At 34.3% G+C, this 16,096-nt stretch overlaps 1 protein-coding gene across 1 annotated transcript in view; it reads left to right on the forward strand.

Annotated features, from left to right (window-relative positions):
• Positions 1-16,096, forward strand: part of LOC149807511 (perlucin-like protein) — a 414,808-nt gene that overhangs the window by 83,893 nt on the left and 314,819 nt on the right. The gene's annotated exons all lie outside the window — the stretch shown is intronic.

Below are 16,096 nucleotides of genomic sequence, written 5' to 3' on the forward strand. Positions count from 1 at the left end.
AAACAAAGCGCATTGTTCTTCAGAGTGTCCAGACCGTTAAAAAAGAAAAAAGGGGTTAGAAAAGACAAAAGTCAAGATACCTGTTATCATTGTCAAGAAAAGGGACATTTGTCTCGAGATTGCCCAAAAAAGAAACAAGAGGAGTCAGAAGAAGAAGAGAGGGATTGTTTAAAGAAAGAAGAGGAAGAAGAAGAAGTGGAGAAAGAAAGTAGAGAGGTAAAGAAAAAGAAACAGGAAAAGGAAAGAAGAAGGGAAGAAAGTGAGGAGGAAGAAGAGGAAAAGAATGTGAAGAAATTTAAAACACAGAGAGAGTAAATAATGAGATAAAGAAGTCTATGAACTTTTTCAGAGTGTTTTGTTGTGAATTGTGAATTGAATTGTAAATATTAATAAAAGAATAAATTAATTATAAAAGGTAAGTGTCCTTGGGTTTTTGATTTTAAAATAAGAACCTACACTCACGCACTCATACACAGACACGTACTATAGGGGTAAATGGGTTGGTTATTTTTTGTTTTTTTTTTCGAGTTATTGGCAACTGAAATTGTATCTCTTTTTGAGAGACATGGGTGGCCCTGAAAAGGGACTTTTTTGGTGAAGGGGTGAGTTTAAGCAATCAGCTTTAACTGCCTTAAGCCTTTGCCACGGCCGAGGCCTACTTCTGATGATGATTTGGTTGAAATCACTAAGGGCGGTACGTAGGCTTAGTCCAGGGCTGGAGTGTTTAGCTCGGGAAGGTCGTATTCTCTTCGGTCGTGATAAAGAAGTCAGATACATTAACTCCGCCAAAATGTCCAACAGTACCGTGACGGTTTGACTTTCACCCTCTTGTTTCTTTGCTACTTCTTCTTCTTGCTGTTTTTTTTTCTTACCTCTTCTTCTTCTTGCTGCTGTTGCTGTAGAAAAAAGCTTGTTCTGCTTCCTTTTGCTGCTGCATAAATTTCTCCAATTCTTCTTTCTGTCTCTGTCTAAAATTCTCCACGTGTTTTAATGAAGGAGAACGTGAGGAAGGTTCTGGAACAAATTCTTGTGAGGTAAGAAAATCCACATAATCCCAATTCACCTCTTCTGAAAGTAAGTCCGGGTTCCCTTCTGTAGTCTCCACGGCTGGTGCACCCGAATTGGTCGTTTTCTGAGTTTCCGTCATGTTGTAAAACTGTCGCATGGATTGACTGCACACAGGCAATAGCGAATCTATATAGACTACGTGACGTTACAGACTGTTCTCTTCGGATTGTATATGGGCTGACTGAATTTTGTAACGCGTGTTTGGATTGGTCAACGAACTCAATCCGTTTCAATCCTTTCTGTCCCTATAAATAAGCGCAGTTCACTGTATTGTTTCACCTTACTCGGAGCCTCAAGATGTGGACCGACGTTCAATATTCAACCCTTGTGTCAACAATGATGTTCAGGACGGACATACCCATGTATGTCCGATCCAAGTAGACCGTTCTCCATAGGACCACCACCAGTTAATAGATACGTCGGATTTACGTGGAGAGGCAAGGATGCCTCAAAAGAGTACTCATTTACGGTCATACAGTGAGACGAAGTTTAAGGCGAAGAAGATGTCGCAGATGCCCTTTATGTTAAGGGCATATTAACATGAACCAAAGGCCCTTGTCAGGGCCACTCCAATTTCTCGAAAAGAGATCTACTTTCAATTGCCTACCCCCATTTTTTATTTTTATTTTTATTTTTTTATTTGTTTTATTTTTTAAAAAAAAATAAAATAGAGACCCTCCCTGTTTCAATTTTTACCTGTTCCCTTTCCATAGACCCATCAGGTCGGGACTATATTAAAATAGGGTCCCGACCCTTGAGGCTATACAGGCCCACGATTTTTCTCCTTGTTAAATTTCCATTCAGGCTAAACAGGCCCAAGGGGTATTTTAATGCTAATTTCCATTGAGGCTAAGGTGCCCCATCTTACTACTAACTTTTTTTTTTTTTTCAACAGCTGCAAGACGGAAAATTGTATTAACCGGGAGCATGCTCTTGCCTCGGACATTCAAATGTTGGTTCAGAATATAATTGCGGTATACTCTGTTACCTATCGCGATATATTTAGAAATACTTCGGTATTCCGCGGTTAAAATGTATCGTGGTACCCAGCTCTCCTCTCAAAGGGTTACTTGATGGAAGGTATATGGTCGAAGATTTATGGTTGCTGTATGTCATTGTACGGAGTATGCGTATATATAATTACTTAGCACTAAATGCGGTTTTAGTTTATAAACAGTGCGTATGCAGTGATTAGGTTTGTAGCTGAAAAGCGAAGGTGTGTAGATGTTATTCGACAAGATGATGAAAGTGTCGCTGATTTTCGTTTCAATCCTCGCTATAACAGCTGAGACACGCCAAGTATGTTTATATTATTTTCTTAGTGGTAAATCTTTTTAGCCACCCGTTTCTATACACAGTTGTCTAGGGTTACGGCTCTCGAATAACAGAAAATTTGTCAAAGCTAAGATGAACTCGAGATAAGTATTATATCACCCAAGACTATAATTAATGTGATCTTAAGGCATTACAAATAAAAATTGCTGTTGTTGTTGTTCTAGGGTTTAACGCCATTTTTTAGCATAGGATAGGCTATACATGGCGGACAGTATAAATGGTGGAGGAAGAACCCTGGAAAACCCAGGGAAGAACCACAAATCCACAAGAAGCTACAGGCAGGCTCTCCCACGTACCCACGCAATGGTGGATATTAAAGCAATTGAAATGACTAATGCTTTTCTTACAACCAATGCAACTGTTATAGACAGAAAAAAAGAAAAGAAAACGAAAATATTGACAGTTTTTAAAAGACTTAGGACAATAACATGCATTTCAGTGCAATATAGCGAACTCAATTGTTTTGAGGTGGTAGGTTATGGTTATGTTTTCTAAAACGTTATAGTATATGTCACAAAGACAAATAAATAATCCAGATATATATGAGGCTCAAAACGATAAAGGCAAGTTTAAGAATATAATTGCAGCTCTCTGATAGTCTCAAAAAACTTAAAATTGACACTTCATCTCCTAGCGAAATCTTTCACACTTTACAAGTTGATATGTGATGTTCTTAGTTATGTCTCCTTCATTTAATTATATTACAATGTTTAATACGAGTGTTTGTTTTAACAATTTAATTTCTGTACTCCATGAAAGAATATGACTTATTTATCAGTTTCTTCTTCTCTCATTTTCTGCAAATGATCACAAACATTTGACTTTTATTTTTTCCCCAATTGTTTTTTTTCAAATTTGCAAGATTTTCTGATACTTGTATGGCATGTAAAATTCTTTGAAGAATTTTTAGAATGAACAGCACACACAGTTCTATATGATACTGCGTCGTTGGGCAGTACATTCAGTGTGAAGGATGTTTTCTGGTTGGACAGTATACAAATAGAGTTCTTTAGGATGCTTCCCGTTTGTAAAGTATTCGTATGGTTCTTTAGGATACTTCCGGTTGGGTAGTACACACACACACACACACACACACACACTAGGCAAACTGACTGGAGAATTCGCTACTGTAATTTCACTTAGTAAATGATTGATGTTATTCTCTAGCGAAAATATTGGTCATATTACGCGTGTCATATCTATGCGTACTGTTGGGAATTGCTTTGTATGGTTTTCTGCATGGAGAGGCGGTAAGGCGGTGAACTGACTTGTTAAAAAATGAAAAGAAAAATCATCCAATGGAACCCCTTTTTCCCCACCCCACCCACACACCCACCTTCCCGTCTCTAAAGGAAAATAGATGCTTACAAAATCTTCTTTTTCAGCTCACTCAGTTAAAATAACTTTCCATTTGCACTGTATTGCGCACGTAGTGTATCGTGAAGAAATCTTAGTTACTCGTGGTCATCCAAATTCAGTGACATTATTCAGATCTATTTTTGAAAACTGCTAGTCTAATAGCCTTTCAAGTATACAGATTTTGCTTTCCCTCTCTTTATTGATGTTGCCGCTGTCAGTTCGTCATTCAGTCTGTCTGCCTATTTATTTATCGATCGAGCTAACAAGACAGTAATTTTGAATATCCCGATATGTACAGGTAGTGTTCTCTAAAGTACCCCTATCTGATATTTGGCCAACTGTAATATACTCGTAATTGTGCTAGTGCGATTTCTTTCACTGGAAATGCAATTGGAAAGCTAAAACTAAATTCTGAATTAGTTGAGCTTACCGTTATCAGTTTTGTTCTTGACCGAGTCGTATTATTTACAATCTGTTGTAGTAGCTCGCTTGGCGATATCATTATCATTTAAATCTTGATGTTCTAAATCAATCACTGTCATTGCTTCTTTGTAGATTTTGAGCATCTCTGTGAACATAAAATCTTATATTTCCCCATCACTAAGGCTTATGATAATAATGAGGATAATTTGGAGAATGCTAGCATTGATGTATGTAATTTCATCATATAATCGTGTAAGTTTGCATTTGTACACGTACATATTTTTGGGCAATGATGTTGAGAATACTGACAATCGTTGTTGCATTTGAAACATATATTGTTACAACTGCTGGTGCCATCATTGTTATTGTTGATAATACACGCCGGTTCCAGCAATAACAGCAGACGCTGGATAAACAATTATGTCAACAATGACTACACGTCTGTGATATTTCTTTTTGTTAAACTATATTCTCATCAACGATATTTTTCAATTTTGTTTGCCATTCACGTGCTTGATTGTGAATGAATTTCTGAACGTCGTTTGGAGTGCTCATTATATTTTATAAAGCAACCAAGTGAGGTGTTTCAGACATAAATTCCATACACCATCAGTAAGATGTTGTGGTTAATTGTTATTCAGATACTTCCAGCATAAATGTTTCTTCGTCTCCTTCATTTATTACAATAGACACTATGATGACGCCATGATACCGTTGTTGACAAAACCAACTCTAATATCAGCTGCGTATTCAGTATCATCTGCTTTTATAATGTCACCTTCTATCTCAATAAATGCTTCAGCGGGTAAGAAATATCTGCTTGTATCTTGAACTTGTTAATTCAACTTGCCCATGCTGATTTGGTTGTAGTGCGTCTTAAGAATAAAATTAATAATCGCGTATATATTCATCTTTAAGAACCGGTGCGTCTATATCGAACGCTGGATTAGATAAACGTTTGAATATTTTCTTATAATTGTTATCGTCTAACACAAAGACCACTGCCTGCTATCAAACTTAAAGCTACATTTGGTTTTTTTGCTTCACCAGCCAACTCTGATAGTTTCTGGTTTGCGGCTTGATTTATTATTTTACTGACATTTGCAGGCATAAATTTAGTGCTGGGTAATTTAATTGGTGGTTGTGGGGTTTTTTTTTGTACTAATCGAGCTACTCTATCCTTGACTGTCGAGAACGCTTTACCGACAAAATTACCATTAACATTAATACCTTCATCACCGGGAACATCAACAGCATTCATTCCTAATTGTTTTGTAATCGGTGTTACTTTTGGAGCCATCCTTTTGAATAAACCCATAACAGTATAACAGAGTCCATCTCCGTAAATCATTACTGACCATTACAAGTCCACGTTGTGCATTGTGTACAACCCTTTTTTAAGTTACATGTTGATTAATTAGTTGTTTTTTAGTCGCTGTGATAATCATCAGCAATTTCATCAATGAGAGAACGATAAATGTTGCAATCCATAATACCGCCAGTAAATAATCTTTGACAAATATCAGATATTTTATTAATAATTTCCAGCGAATTATTTCCTGCGCGTTTTCCTTCAATCAGAACTTCTAATCTATGTACGTCGGTCAGAACACTTTCAGGATAAGCAATGAGACCGCTTCCTTGAGTAGAAAAACAACTTCCTGTAACGCCTGATTTAGGTTCGTTAATTTCATCAGGGTCATTATATAGCTGCTTAAGTTCTCCAACTTTGATTCTTGAGCTAGATTTTCATATATTTCATTTCTATATTATCATTATTTCTCGTTTAAAGTCAATAAAATCCTGACTAGTAGTATCTAAAAAATCTCGATTTATATGGGCGGCATATACTGTAGCAATCCATTTGTTAGGTTCCAACCGTTCAGCAGAATCTTTATACAAAAATTTCTCTCTATTTTCAAAAAAAAAAAATGCAACCAAACCTGCTGATTATCTTCGATTGTTGAGTAATTTATATTTTTCAGCAAACATTTTTCTATAAGCCCATGTTTTTTGCTGAGGAGATTGTGGTCTTTGCTGTGACTGAGAAATTCGTGAAGGAGATTGTGGTTGTGATTTTTGTTGTCGTTCTACTTGCTGCTGCGGTGGAGGAAGTCTTAAAGGAGGCTCTTGCTGGGGAGGCTGTGGCGAGGAAGATTTTTGTTAAATATATTGTTCCAGTGTCTTTATAAAGTCTTTTATTTCACTATAAAATAATTTTATATTTTAGATCATTATCTCTGGCTTGCTTTTTGCTATAATATATGCGATATACCCACTTGCTTGATGAAACTTTCATCGCTTACACTATCATGATCAGGTTTTAAATATTTAGACTTATTAAAAATACCATATTATGTCACACGAGGTAAATCTTTTTCTTTATAATTTCCAAGCTCTCCAACAACACATTCTCTAAACATTTTAATCAATTCAGTATTTTCTTTTTTAACTTTAGGTTTAGTTGAAGAACTTCCTTTATTTCACCAATACCATCAAGTATTACTTCATCTGCGCAGCAGCTATATCAGTTAAAAGTTATTGTAAAATCTTTTATTTTTTATTTTTTATAGTTCTGCTATTTTTCTAGTATCTGCAGCAGTCTGTTCTAACTTTGGACAAAGACCTTCAGTTGCCTCTGCAACTCTTTCAGTAACTTTTGTTATAGGTTTAAATAATAAAAAAATCTGTACTTTCTGCATATTCAACTTGAGATTCTTGACTTCTTGAACTTTTTGCTTAAGAGAATCACAAACAGGCAAAAACTTTTTGATTGCTTCTAATTTTTCTCTAGCTAATCTAGTTGTATAAGATTCCGTACCAGGTGTCATTACTGATATATAAATAATGATCTAATTATAGCAGCAGAGGGGACGCGACCTCAATGAGACGTCCGGTGGGTAAAAGACAACATATATAAAAATATTAAAACAAAAACAATGACGATAAAGTAACAAAAAAAAAACTGAACCCCAAGAGAGACTCTGGGAGATATACTCTCGGTAGAGTTTTAGGCTTTGGTTTAGCGTCAGTGACCTTTTTTAATTTGTTTTCGTATGGGGCTTTTAGTTTTTAAAGTTACGTTTAAGCAAAAGGTCTGTTCGCCTCCTCTGCTGCTTGGGTACGTGAGAAAGCCTGCCAGTATCTTCTCCTGGGTCGGTGGTTCTTCCCGGGTACTTCCTCCACCAGTTATATTTGCCGCCATGTATTTCCTACCTGGTGCTGAAAAAATGGCATTAAACCCATAACAACCTACACTGAACAAGTGGTGACCCAAACGGGAATTTAACATTAAAGGTAAATGATAACATTGTTAATAGTGATTGACCAACAATGGGTATATGTTAATAGGTCCAAACGTACATTTAACATGGGATTTGCACTCTGGACCAAAACAACTCCATGTGTAGTGACCAGTACTTAATTATTTACCATCCAACATGCTAAATGTTATGTATATCTATATTTTTGTAACTTTTTGTACAGGATTTCATCTAATTTTATAACTTTATTCGAGGCTGTAAACTGTACAAGGCATCTTTCGTTAAATTTTGCCTATGTGATCTGAAAATATTAAGAGCAAAATATTACATACGACATGTAATTAGATGCTTACGTATGTGTTGACAATATTAATAATGATCTTAATAAAAAGATTTAAAAAATTAATCCAAAAATTTAACTGATAATGGAACTAAAATGGACGTGACTAAATATAGTATTACAATTCTGAAACTGTACAGGACTTTGGTAGAGACTGAAAAAGAAATCCTGTGAAATGAATGCAAAAACAAAATTGGTCAAGACAAAAAATAGTATTACAATTATGAAACTGTCTTATTTCTGGGCTACACTAAAATTAGTACTAAAATTTCGCGAAGTACCAGACTTTAGCGGCAACTGAAAAAGTCTGGTGAAATGTATTCTTAAAAAAATGTTCTGGAGTAAAAGTAGTACTAATATTCTGAAACACATCAGACATTTAACGAAGACTGACAAAGAAAAACCGGAACATACGTAAAAAAAAAACAAAAATATAGGCATATACTAAAAGTAGTACTAAAATTCAGAAACTGTACCGACCTTAGCAGAGACTGAAAGAATTTGAATCAATAGAAAAGGTTTAGCTTGGGCTGAAATTAGTAGCATGGTTCCAAAACTGTGCTTTAATGGAGACTGAAAAATATCAGGAAAAAGAAACCCAATGTTGCTTATACTAAAAATAGTTCTAAAACTCTGCATCTCATACGAACTTTATCGGAGACTGAAGCTATATCCCAAGACTGTAAAAATGTTGGCCTAAACTAAAAGAAATACCGAATTTGGAAACTCACAATAAATTTAGCAGAATCTGAGCAATGTATGGCTGAAACTACAGGTAATACAAAAATTTCTAAACCTTCCTCAAAATGTAATTTTTTTTAAAAAGTTGGCAAATTTACACATTACAAAATTTAAAATGAAAAATTTACAAATTTAAATTGTTTTAACAAATAAATTATACCGAATTAAGCAAAGACTGGAAATGTCAAAATAAATTAAATTTGTTTTTTGCGATTCTTTTTTTTTAATTTAAAAAGTTTGATTTTAAAAAACTTTTAATTCACATTTTTAGATTTGTTTTCTTTTTCATTAATTTTCGTGTCTATGTTTTCATTTTGTTTTTTATTGTGTTGAAATTGCTTTGAATATATTCTTTGTGTCATACCAAAGTCTGACGAAGAAAAAAGAAAGAAAAACGACGATGTTTTTTATATCGAAAGATTCTCGACCAAAGAACACATGAAGTGGGAAAACATCTACTCCAAGAAGTGAAAGTTCGTTGGAAAGGATATCCACCCAGCTTCCATTCTTGGATTGCTGCTTCAAAAATCATAGACTATACAAAGCAGTTGAAGTCATAAATATAGCTAGATAATCCTCTCAGCATCTACAGTGGGTGTGGTGTGGAAAACGTACATTGCACTTTTATTTTTTGTTAGACCAACCATGTAGTGTCATGAATTTCATGTCCATCAGATGAAAGATATGTCATAAATTGAAAGCTCAGTGCTTAGTATTACAAAATTGTGCATGTCAGAATAGGTTCAAATTAATTTCTATACATACATGTACATATATTATTTAACAAATGTCATTTTCATACTCAGTGTTTGTGTCTTTGCTAAGCCAGACTTACTGTATCCATCCTAGTGGCAGACCCACCTCCAACAACATCAATCTTTCAAATTAAATCAAGAAAAAATATACCCCAAAGTTGATTCATAGTATTTGTTTCATAAAAGAATTTAAACGTAGTTTCAACGCACTTCTTTTTTCATTTAATGTAATGCTTCATGCTTTCACATTCCTTAAATCATCTTTGCAAGCCAATGGTATCAATTCACTTGGCTCGCTTCAACCAAGGTACACTGACTACTTTTGGAAAACAAAAATATCGTTACATAAGTTGAATGAAACATTTATCAGCTGCACTGCGACTGTGTGTCTTGATTGGACTAGAGTGAGTGACAAAAGTCACAATAGGCTCTGTAATGATGCAAAATTTTAATAAAAAGGTCACAATTCTGTCTAGAAAGAACATGATTTTATCTGTTAAGAAGACAATGTTCATACCAGATTGTATCAGAAAGTGTTCAGTGGTCCCCAAGTTATGCTGGTTATAGGGCTATACTATAAAAGAGCAGGAGATTAACAACAAACAGAAACAAAGTCAATAACTCTGTAAAATTTGACCAGAAGAATGGGCTGTAATGGTTAAAATTGGACCTGAAAAGATGAAAACTCTGAAAGGCATGTGAATAGTGTACATGAAACAGGCAATATACAATTGTAATGGTATCAAGTTATTTTAAAGATTGCAAGTCTGTGTTAGGGGTACAACAAGTGTGAACAGACAGACAAAACAATGGATAGAAAAGGTGACAAGTTTTAGGATCCCATATCACCAAGCAGGGTCCTAAATTTCCTATTCGTGAACATTTATCTTTGATGGCTATATTTCATTTCTTTAATATATACTGTCCTATTGTTGGTGGCACGTGAAGAAACTCTATGACAGACCGAGAGAATGGAAACTGTAAACATGCAAAACAGAGACTTATTGTAACAGACAGACAACACCAAAATGAATAATATTTCTTGACTGTAGTAAAGCAAAATTCTAATATTTTAACATTAAGGTGGAAAAATAATATTTAGGAACATTATGCTTTGGAGAAGAAAAAAAAGTCCAAAACAAATGAAAAGCACAAAATAAAATTTACAGGTAAAACATGAACAACTGAGAAGGTAATTATTTGTATTTCATTCATAGAAAAATATAATATATTGACAAAATTACATTAAAAGTACAGGTTCATTTAAAGCGTTACACAGAAATGAATCATTTTGCTTTCATGACAAGATTGTATTCTTTATTATGTACACATCATGATACATAACTAATCTGTTGTAGATACCTAGGTTATAGTCAATTCAAATACAAGTAAACTATTTCAACAAAACTCAATCATAAGATACGGCTAACCTTTACAATGAACCTTTTAAAAATATTAATTCATGTAAAGAAAGCATACAGAAATGTTAGAAATAACTTTTTATCAAAAACTTTCCAAACGTATTATTTTAACAGAACAGAAAATTGATATTGTCAAAATGTTTCCAGATTTATTATATAAATTGGACAATGCAAATCATACAATAAAACCTGAATACTGTCAGTTATCAGCTATATTTTTGAGCATATTGTATCGCACTGTATGTACAGTATTGGGACCTGGATTCTATTTTCTACTGTAGATTTTGTATACCTTTCTTTGGTGTTAAATATCACAATAACAATTTAAACTTTAAAATAATCAGGACGACAAAATCAGTTATAAGATTACAGATGGACACGCATATTACATATTACTGCAAAAGTAGCAGAGGCACGCTGGTTCTGATACTGCAGTCATAATAAAAACATTTCCTCTTTGAGATTGTATCTTCTCCTGATCCATGGTATCTTATATGTACTGCACAGCATGGAGGGGGAAAGAATGAAATGCAAGCTATGTCATATACTTTGTTCCTGTGTGATGCACAGCCCAATGAAAACTGTAGATCAAGATCTGCAATCCCATAATATACTGATCAGTATCTACACCTGCATCCCATAATATACTGATCAGCATCTACACATGCCATCCCATAATGTACTTATCAGTATATAGATCTGCCATCCAATAATGTACTGATCATTACAGTAGAACTTTGATTATCCAGCACCCAATTAACCGTCAGGGCATGGTACGTCAAAATATTAAAAACAGGTACATCTACATATTTAGACATTATGATTTTTTGATGACCCAGTCTATTGTGTAATACTTTTAATGTACATATTATATTACCAGTCTATTCTCAGATCCATTATGGTCTTGTCCCGCACCCTGATGGATAATCAAAGTTCTACTGTATCAACATCTGCCATCCCATAATGTACTTATCAGTATCTAAACCTGGCTTCCCATAATGTACTTATCAGTATCTAAACCTGGCTTCCCATAATGTACTTATCAGTGTTGATCAATGTCTACACCAACCATCCCACAATGTACTTATCAGTGCTACACTGTTCAGTCAACTCATTCCTTTCAGTAAAAATAAAAATAAAAATGGGTGATGTCTACATATCTTGCAATTGAGTGTACATTAAAAATATGGTTCAAACAAACATTAAAGGACTTGACATGGGCTTGCCAATTTTGTTAAAAGTTTATTGAAACTAACAAAGTTAAATTCTAAAACCCTATTTACTGTATTATAAAATATGGGCTGAAAATTTTCAGTCCTCAAATAAAAACATCAACATGTACACAATAATGGAACTGTCAACAATGTTAAAGTCATTACTTATTTTCCAGGTACATAAAATTCACTGTGTTCTATCTTCTAAGCTATGCCCAATTCGTATAGTTTACTTATTTGAGTATTCAGTCTTTCTTCCAAATTATTCGATTCTGGGCTTTTTGTTTAAATCTTTTCCAGAGAAAGTTTGACAGAATGATAACTGTAAATTTCACTGTGATATTCTCCATCTCACAGAGAATTTCTGATTGCTTGGGTGGGTGATCTGGTCCAAAAGCAGGTCTGATCCATCAGCTTCAAAAGACGAAGGGGGGAGGGATATGTTTCTGATGGATATAATTTTTCTTTGAATCTACATTCAAAAAAGAAGTTACAAATGACAGTAGAGAATCCAAAAATGCTCAATTATGATTGGTGTTTTTCTTCAGAATCTCATATGTGAGAAAAATGTATACTCCCCCATTTTCCCCATATCTGTTAACTATCAAAGGGTTTGGGAAATATTGGTAACGTCTTATTACAAATATTCAGCAACTGTGACCTTGACCCAAGATTAAAGGCGTGACTAAGCGTATCAAAGAATGAATTGTCTTAGCTTAACAATGAGTCACGCCAAGTAAGGTTAGAACCTATCAAGTTGTTTTAGAAATACAATGTATATGCAAATGGAAAAATGAAACCAAAACTGTAACTGTTGATGATTGTTGCTGTTATCCCTTGCAGTGTTACAACTGGCATAATGACTGCTACATCTAACGTCCAAATAATGTGGGCTCGACATATCCAAGCGACTAAAAATCATAAAGAAAAACATACACATTGCAGAATTACCTTACAATGGAATGAACCTGATTGAAAATGCTTATCGACTTTTGTCAAAGCTAAATTCATGACATAAAATGAAAGCTCTAATAACATTCAGCAATCAAAATACAGGATATGGTGAAAAATGAATATGGAATATACTAAATGTAAAAGGGGAGATAATTGGTGCAGATTAAAACATTTAAGGTTGAATGTTGCTGTCATGAATTTTAAAATATTTAAAACTACCAATTTAAGTTCTCTACATTTTCTTCTACTTAAGAAACAATGTTCCCATTTTGTATTCTTACTAATATGCTTAACAAAATCTGTATATATCAACAAATAAATATATATGTGAATGTCATAAAATGCAGTGCAGCATGTAAAGTGTGCAGCTAATTTGACCTATAACACTTTAGCCAGCGTAAATGGAGCAAAGTGACCTTTCCCTGCATGAAACCCTTTTTGGGCTGCACCGCTAAAATGAAAATATGTTTGACTCTTGCAAATAGCGTGTTTATTAAATAGGAAAAACTAAAAGTATCCATATTTAATAACATTTTGCAACAGTACTGAATCAGGTGCAACTTTTAATGTACTGGCATCTTGTACGAAATAACACTTAGTTTTGCATGTACACCAAAACTTAAAACACAGGAACGAGTGGTTTGGCTATTCATTCAAAAAAAATTCAGGACGCCCTATGCATAAATGGTTAAATGGTGTGCTTAATTGTGATATCTCAGAGTGACAAAATAATCTCAAACATACTGGGCTGATTTTAGTCTGTTTCTGTGATTGTAATTTCCCAGTGAATAAAATTCTGATGCTAAAATTGTCTTGCTATATACTTTTTGATTTATCGTAAATGATCATGGACAGGTAGTGTATAAATTAAAGGCAAATCCTAATGACAAGTCATTATTTGAGTACTGCTTAATGATGACACGTGTAAATCAAATAAGGATAATTAATTTATTATTTTGGGCTTACATGATGTAATCAGTAATAACTTAATTTCTGATATATGTGAATCAAATTAACAATAAATAACTTTGGGATTAATGTATATAAAAACATTCTTAAAATAGAATTGTATTCATACAGCATGGATACCCCACCAAAGTGCCTAAAAATGATCCCCAAACGCAAAACCTTAGAAATTTGCTATAGATAGGTGAACTGATGGACAAAGGTTAATACTATAAAGGTGGGAAATATATAAGTATCTCCGAAATTATAACTCAATTCACACAGAATATTTGACCAGACCTCAAGGTAAAATACCTGGAAAATATCACAGTTCTGGGTATGACATTTGAGATAACTTGTCCATACCACTTATACAAGACTCATGCAGGACAATGCCTTTTTTATAAATACATAAGATACTAACAAATATTCAGTCAAAAGGTCAAAATGCCAGTTCACTTTGTTAAAGAGTTCCAGAAATTTAAAAGACATAGGTTCATATGAATAGACCAGAGTGGTCCAACTACAGTCCCATCTGCCAAATGTGGTTCAAGGGTCATTTTTTTTGTGGCTTGCGCTTGTACAAAGAGTGAGTTCTATACTTATTGTATAATTGATATATGTCATGCATCTTTCACAAACTTTACATTTTTGGTCCATGCGGTCTGCAGTGTTGATATTGGAATAGAACACGTATGGTCTACGATGTTGGAACAGAACACCTATGGTCTACATATCTCCAACATACAGATTACTACCTAGTACATGTAGTTATTGATAATAACCATAACGATTACACCTGAATACAGCTAGTGATACACTGGATGCAATCTGCCTCGATTCGAAATAGTTTTACAAAGTTTCAAACAAACAAAATATTTGTTCTCATATCAATCTTTCAATTATCATGAAATCTTGATGTTTTGTTTCTTAGCAAAAATGAAGCTCTGTTTGTTTCTCACTAAGACTTGAGTCCTGTCTCTTTGTTTATCATCAAGACAGAAATTCTGTCTCTTTGTTCATTATAATACTATGCTGTCTCTTTGTTTATCATCAACACTTAAGCCCTGTCTCTTTGTCTATCAATACTGTGCTGTCTCTTTGTTTATCATCAACACTTAAGCCCTGTCTCTTTGTCTATCAATACTGTGCTGTCTCTTTGTTTATCAGCAAGACTAAAGCCCAGTTTCCTTGTCCATCAACACTGTGCTGTCTCTTTGTTTATCAGCAAGGCTAAAGCCCGGTCTCTTTGTCCATCAACACTGTGATGTCTCTTTGTTTATCACCAAGACTAAAGCCCGGTCTCTTTGTCTATCAACATTGTGCTGTCTCTTTGTTTATCAGCAAGACTAAAGCCCTGTCTCTTTGTCCATCAACACTGTGCAGTCTCTTTTGTTTATCAGCAAGACTAAACCCCCATCTCTTTTTCTACCAACACTCTGCTGTCTCTTTGTTTATCAACAAGACTAAAGCCATATCTCTTTGTTTATCAACACTGTGCTGTCTCTTTGTTTACCAGCAAGACTAAAGCCACATCTCTTTGTCTATTAACACTGTACTTTCTCTTTGTTTATCAACAAGACTGAAGACCTATCTCTTTGTCTATTAACACTGTGCTGTCTCTGTTTATCAGCAAGACTAAAGCCCCATCTCTTTGTCTATCAACACTGTGCTGTCTCTTTGTTTGCTAGCAAGACTAAAGCCCCGTCTCTTTGTCTACCAACACTGTGCTGTCTCTTTGTATTTCATCAAAACTGAAGCACTCTCCATTTGTCTGTCATTGCTACTCAAGTCCTAACTCTGTTTATCATCATACCTTGAGACCTTTTAAATGTATTAATGACTAAATGAATATATAAAATATACCTTATATTTATTGCCTCAGTCTTTAAGATACGGGTAGACTTTATTGCTCCTGTAAACAGCTTTAATGGAAGGAAGGGTAGGTAGATACTCAATGAGCCCATCATTACTCTCATACAACATTAACAGACTAAGGGAGACAAATCTAAACAGTTGATTCAATAAAACAATACTCCATGGTCTAGAAAATTAAAAGGTCGCAAAAGTCAAAAACAAAAGAAACATTTCAAGAAAAGATTAAATGAAGCGACTTAAACCTGATATATGTAAAGACAACAATATTCTTTATAATAGAAATTACGTAACTGCTTCACTTGAAACAATCCAGAAAACCTCAATCTCTTGTGGGAATGGGGTTAGTGAATAAATTCATGTAGGTCCACAATAAAATTGGAAAAAATTACCTAGGTTTAAA

Source organism: Sinohyriopsis cumingii, chromosome 1 (assembly GCF_028554795.1).
Source record: "Sinohyriopsis cumingii isolate HCF-2022 chromosome 1, ASM2855479v2, whole genome shotgun sequence".
In the NCBI taxonomy this organism is placed as follows: Eukaryota; Metazoa; Mollusca; class Bivalvia; order Unionida; family Unionidae; genus Sinohyriopsis; species Sinohyriopsis cumingii.